General features: G+C 64.3%; 1 protein-coding gene across 1 annotated transcript in view; it reads right to left on the minus strand.

The window, feature by feature from the left end:
* The window catches only part of RAI1 (retinoic acid induced 1), a 94,278-nt gene that overhangs the window by 13,797 nt on the left and 73,903 nt on the right, over nucleotides 1-6,578 (minus strand).

Here is a 6,578-nt window from a genome sequence, read left to right on the forward strand (position 1 = left end):
ACCGGCAAACAACCCCGCCCCGACCCCCCCCTTCTTCCCCCCGCCATTCCTCCCTCTCCGAGCAGCTGCAGCCTAGTGACACCCTCGGGGTCGGGAGCGCGGAGCCTGCCCTTCCTGCCTCAGCATCTCGGCTGCCAAACAATGCAGGTGGCAACCCCACCGGGCCGAGCCCTGCTTCACGCCCCTGCTCCCCCAGCCCCGGGCTGCTGGCAAGCGCTTCGCGGAGCCATCCTCCTCCTCCTCCTCCCCGCGCCCTCCCTCGGGAGCCCGGGATCCTGTGATCTGGTTACCACGCCTGGAGTTACGACTTGAGGACAGGAACACGGGCTCTGCCACACGGAATAATTTCCACTTCCTGGTTCTGCTTGCCTTCCCTCCTTCTCCTCCAGACACCCCCCCCCCCCCCCACCCCCCCCACACACCTCCCGATAACCTCCTCAATTGGTCTGATACCATCTGGAATCTGTCTGCTCCTTCAAGCAGCCGTCTATTAGAAGCGCAGCGAGGCACAGCCATCATCAAGCGTCCCGATTTCCTAGCCCCGACTGTGTTAGGCGCAAGGCAGCACCTGCCTCCCGTCTTCGCTCGCAGAGGCCGCTTGGCCGATTGCGTGCCGCGTGGCAGGCGACGCCTGCCCAATACAAGGGCGAGGGGACGGAGGCTTCGCCAGCCCCTTGCGAACACACCGCTTGCATCCTGGGGGTCTCCCTTGGCGAGGGACGGCGCTGCCCCCCGCCACGCCAGATCCTCTGTGGCCTCTCCGGGGGGGCCGTCACGGGGAATCCTTCCTCTGCCCCTCGCTCTGCCCCTCTGGCCAACAGGGAGGGGGGTTTGTAAGGGGGCTGTGCTGGCATCCACAAGCTTGACTCCAAACCAGGGGAAGGGAGCTCCTTCCCTGGCCCCCCCCAGCGCAAGGCATTGTGGGTAATCAAGGACACTCCCCCCCTGGGGGGGCACTCTACAATGTAGGCACACCCCCGTGCATGCTGATGCTGTGTCATGGCCCTAAAACCCCTCGGCCAGGCCCTGCTCCTCGGAGCCGGGGGGCCCTGCAGGCCGCCATGCTGGCCCCCGCGGCTCCCATTCTGCAAGGAGACCCGTCTCCCCCATCCTCCCCCGGGGCTGATTATGGAGATGGCGGTAACAAGGGGCACAGCGGCGCGCCCTACTTCCCCACTTCAGCGCGCGCTGGCTGGTGCGTCTCACACATCACGCCAGACGCCTGCTGGGAGCCAAACCGCGCCGTGCTCCCAGGCAGGAGGGTTTTTTTTTCCCTTTCCTCTTGCTTTTTTTAACCCGGGCATCTCTGGCGCGCGCTGTCTGTGCTAGGGACTGATCTGAGTCATCCCTGCTCCTTTCACTGGAGATGTCAGGCTGGATGTGCCAAACAAACGGCCCCCACGCAGCACTGCTTGCGTGCACGACACTCAGGCACAAGGTGGGCGCACACACACACGTGCCCAGTGAGAAGCGTGCGCACGCGTGCCGTGGCGTGCGTTCACACCTGTCCCGCCCACACGCGCCCCACACCACCCCCACACCCTCTCTCCAGGCTCCCAGCTAAGGTCACCAAGCTCTATCCATCCTGCCACGCGTGAAGCGAGGGGACTCACTCCATGCCACCTCTCGCAAGGAGAGCAAGCCCCCGGCCTGCCCGTGGCCACCTGACCCCGTCCCGGGACGTCCCACGCAGCCAGCACGCTTCTGAGACTGCAACGTGTGAAGCTTTGCTTGGCTTCCTGCACAAATAGCTTGTCAGCTTGTGCGGGTCCCAGCCCATTCTCCTTCCCCGAGGGGCGTCCCATGGGTGTCGTTACCGTTTCAGCACCTTCCTAACTCCTATTAATTTATTTATTTCCTACAAACCGCATTCTCCCGACTCATGGCCCCCCAAACCACCGGGAGGTTTACTCCTGATGAGGTCCCACTGCAAATCTCCCTCTGCTTCCCACCCCCCCAAGCACCTCTCCTCTCCCCTCCCTCTCCCCTTTAGGGGCCCACAAGCTCCTTTTCATTTAGCTCTTCTGTATTACAGCTGGATTTCCCAGGACGCCCCGGCAGCCGAGTGCAGTTAAAGCATATATCTCGGTGGAAAGACAGTTCAATTAAAATACGTTGAGCCCCGCGCTGGGGCCACGCGGAGCAGAAATGGTGGAGAGCGTTTCCCTGTCCCACCAAAGAGGCCAAGGAGGGGGAGGGCCGGCGAGCAGGGAACAAAGGAGTGGAAAAAAAAAAATCAAAGCAAGGCCTCTGGGGCAGGAGGGCGAAAGCAAAGGAGAGGGAGAAAGGGCCCCTGACGCGACACATGGAAGTGGGTTTGGAAAATGAAAGCCGCTTGTGAAAATACCGGGCTGTCGCTTTAAGAGCAGACTCTTCCCCCTTCCCCCTTTCTCGTTTATTATTAATTATTGCTACTTTTCCAAACAGCTGGGGCAAGGCCAGGCCAAGCGCAAGCACTGGGCTTTGGGCGGGAGGTTAGCAGAGGCAGAGGCGGATGAAAGGGCTTGGCAGGAGAGAAGGGGCGAAGCGGGTTCGAGCCGCCCGGTGATGTGCTCCCCAGCTGGCCTGAGGGGGTCCCCGTGGGAAGAAGATCAGGATTCATCCTTCCCTTTGCCAGCCTCCAAGAGAGCCTGCAAAGCTCCTGAGGACAGGAGGCCTGGGGCAGTGGGATTAGCAACGGGGACTTGGAGCTGACAAAACCTCCCCCAGCAATCCCGGCTGCACCTCCCAGGCTGCAGGCCCCCCCCCCCCCAGCCCTGCAGCCGGCACTGAGGGCCAATGCACCCTCGCGGTAACCCTTGCAGCGACCCCGATCCCTGGGTCACTCGTGGGTGGCTTTGGCCACTGGCAGCACCGTGCACCACCCACACTTGTAGCACAGTGGGGCGATGGACTCCCCCCAGAGCAGGTTCTTGTGACCCCGGGGACAGGGTCCCTTGGCCCCGCCTGGGCGTCTCGCAGGAGAGAGCTCAGCTCAACAACCAGCGAGACCTAAATTGGGTTGTTTTGCCTTCAAGACAGCCTGGGAGAACATTGCATGCCGGGTCAGCCTGTCCCAGGAGCAGCGGCGGGGGAGACAGCCGTGTCAGGGTGACACGCATACCATGCAGCGCTGCACGCTTCCCAGAGCCCTGCCCGGTGTGCGAGCTTGGGACCAGGCAGAGAGCAGGGGGAGTGCGACGGGCAGCCCAAGGGGCGAGGGCAGCGAGGGTCCCCGGTGGCTGGGGGCCATCAAAGTGGCAGAGGAGATGGCTCTCGCCAGCCTGAGGGCGGGGAGGGAGAGCGGGCAGATGCTGGAGCCAGTGGCTGGGCGGCCGTGAGGTTGGCTAGAGCAAAAGCGTGGTGGGTTTTAATGCCAGGGGCCACGGCCTAGTTGGGGTCAGGGAGGAGGTTTGGCCTTTTGCTTTATCAAGACTTGGCTCCACCAGCCATGGGAGCAGGGGGCGCAGAGCATCAAGGGAGCTCATTAGTGCAGGGAAAACACCCCTCCAGCATGGAGATCCTTCCCAGCCCTCTGCCCCCTGCTCCGTGCAAACCGGCTTCAGCCCTGGGAGATGCTGGCGCGTGCACAGAGCCCCTCCAGGCAGCCAGGGCCCGTCTGCCCCTCCGTGCCATGGCTCTGGAGTGGGGCCACGGGTCAGGGCCGGGCGAGAGCCGTTCCCACAGCCCGTGCTGGCTCGGGCGGGCGCACGTCAGACATTCCTTCCCCTGCCACTCGGCCAGAGGCAACCTCCGCCCCCGCGGCTGGGCTCCCAGCCTCCGGGGCTGAGCCTCCAGGCCTCAGGAGCAGGCCATTGCCATGGGGACGACCTCTTATCTGACCAGTGGTTTGGGATGATGCGGTGGGCTGGGGGGGCCGCGATTCAGCTGCCTCCGGTCCTGATCCCACCCACCCACACAGCCTGGCGACACCCAGGCAGCGCCGGCCCGGGGCACGTTCTGTCTCATGGCCCTGGGAGCACCGCGGCGGCTGTGGAGGGGAGCCAGCAATTGTCACCTGACCCCAGGAGGCAGCACAGATGAGGACGACCCCGCAGCAACCCAAACCTTTTGTCCTTCATGGTCCCTTTCACAAGCGGGGAAACTGAGGCACGGAGCAGCCAAGGCATGCAGGCACAGCTGAGCAGCGGAAGCCGGGCTCCGGGCATCCCGTGCCTCCCCCTTCCGCTCCAGCCGCGAGGCACCTGTTCCCATCGCCTAGCTGCAGCCACCCATGCCAGATGATGGCCAGCAGCTTTCCCAGAGGGCTCTGCCCCGCAGGGTGAAGGGGTTGCACTTGCTGGGGGATGCTGGCCTGGTCTGCAGCACTGAAACGCAGCCTTGGACACGGAGATGGAGGCCACCATCCCTGCAGCATCCCACCATGGCCACGGGGACCTGCCAGACCTGGAAGAGGAGGCGCTGGCTGCTCGGGCTGCTCCAGGAGCTCTATCAGCCCCCGCAGGAGCAAGCCCATGCGGCCACGAGTGCTGTGGGAGAGGAACCTCTGAGCTGCTGAGCATCTCACTGCACTGGACCCTTCGGGACTGGCTCTGAAATGCAGCCCCGTGGGGCAACAACAGCCCTGACAGCACAGCAGAGCCAGCCCCTCCCCGGCTGCCCGGACCATGCAGCGTGGCCTGGCAGAGCCAGGCAGGGCTGCGGTGCTCAGCAGGTGCAGCCCCAAGAAGCTCCCTCTCCCGTCCTGCCTGTGGCCCCGCTCGGCGGCAGAACGGAGCAGATGCTCCTGCTGTTTCCTGCAGGCCGCGAGTCAAGCAAGGTAAACCCCTCTCTGGATGTGGGGAGCAGCTGTGGGCCGCGAGCTCCCACCCCCAGGCCCTCTCTCCCTGCCGGAGTCTCCAGGATCTGAGCTTTCAATTAAAAAGAAGTTTCTAGCCCATCTCGTGATCGCCTTCACAATGGAAATCAATACCCTGCTGTCTTATTGAATCTGCAGCCAGACAGACTGAAACAATAGCGGTGGGGGGGGAGGCACTGCCTCTAGTCAGTTTAACCTCCACCGCCTAGTTCTGCCTATTAAGCAGCCAGCACAGCTTGTGAGGGCTGCCCGGGCCCCGACGCTAAGGATCCATCCAAGCTGCCAGCACCGCCTCTCACACACACACACACGCATATGCACGCATGCAGCGCACTCTCAGGCTGGGCCGCCACGCCGCAGCCCGGCTTCCCGAGGGCATGAGAGTCACGCATTTGTCAGCAAAGCCTGAGAGGCAGCCCTGAGGAGCAGGAGAAGCAGACATTTGGAGGGTGGGGGGAGAGGCAACCCAGCATCCAGGGGAACCCCACAAGGCCTCCTCGGGTAGGAGAACGGCGCTATGAGAGGAAGGAGGAGCAAGGAAGCAGGGGGTCTTTGGAGCATGACGGAGGAGCCCCGTGGGGAAAGCCCCAGGGTGCTGCCAGCTCCCGCCTCCTCACACAGGCAGCCAGCGAGCCGCTGGGGAGGTCCCCGCGCACCTCCCGGGGAGCGCGGCGTCCTGCTGGCATCAGGCAGGAGCACGGGGCAGCTTCTGGAGCCCGGTGTGGGGGCACCAGGGCTGCTTCCACCTGGGGCACGAGGGGGTGAGACCCCTTTCCCCCTGCAGACGGCTGCTCGGGAAGGAAGCCTCCCGTGAGCCTCGTGAGGAGACGGAGGGATGGCAGAGCTGAGCAATGTGGCCTAGGTCACACCGTCCTGTCTCTAGAACATGCCGGGGTGGGATGGAAAAGCTCCCAAACACACTGGGGAGGGTCTGGAGCAAGCGGGTGCCTGGGAGCTGCCTGGTGCAGGGCAGGGTGCAGGGGGCCAGGCCCTCCTTGTCCTGTGCCACCCCAGCCCCGCGGCCAGGGGTCAGCCAGGCCTGGCACTGGGGCCAGGCTGTTCAGGGGCAGTGTTGCCCCTTGTTTCTGAGGCTTGCAGGGGTGATGGGGAAGGGCCACATCCAATGCCAGCTGAAACCAGTAGGAAACTAAGCTCTGGACCAGGCCTTCCAGGAGGGAAGGCGCACTCGGGGGACCTGCCGGTCCACACTGCGCTCGCTCTGCTGTGCCCGGGCACATCCTCCCATGGCCATGGCCACACTTCCACCTAGACGCTGGTAATTGCCCCACAGCCACCACGACCCTGGGCAGCTCCAAGCTTCTTTCCAGGTTGCAACTCTTCTCTTAGGACCCGATCCCAGGAGACGCTAACTGGTGGCCTTCGGTAGGACTGGCCAGAGCTCAGCTCCCTGCTGCTGCCGCTCCCCTGGGTCTTGCCCCTTCCTCTTTGCTGCTTGGGTGGACTAACCACAACCGAAGGCCTCCCAGTTCCCTGCCTGCTCCAGGAGCCCTGGATCCCTTCCCTGCATCACTAGGCCTCCTGCTCCACACGCTGGGAGCCCGGGGCTGCAGCCTGGAGCCCCCCTGGCTTGGAGCCTGAGTCTGCACACCTAACCCGGGTGATCCTGACAGCCCCCAGCCCTGGTCAGGGGAGCCGCGGCGGGGAGAGGAGGCCGGAGGAGGCAGGGAGCAAGGGGCAGGTTGGCAGCGGCTCTTTCTCGCCCCGGCTGGCTACCCCGTGTCAGCGCCGGGGCCTGGCAGAGCTGCGAGCCGCGCTGGTC

Source organism: Alligator sinensis, unplaced genomic scaffold (assembly GCF_000455745.1).
Source record: "Alligator sinensis unplaced genomic scaffold, ASM45574v1 scaffold402_1, whole genome shotgun sequence".
Lineage (NCBI taxonomy): Eukaryota > Metazoa > Chordata > Crocodylia > Alligatoridae > Alligator > Alligator sinensis.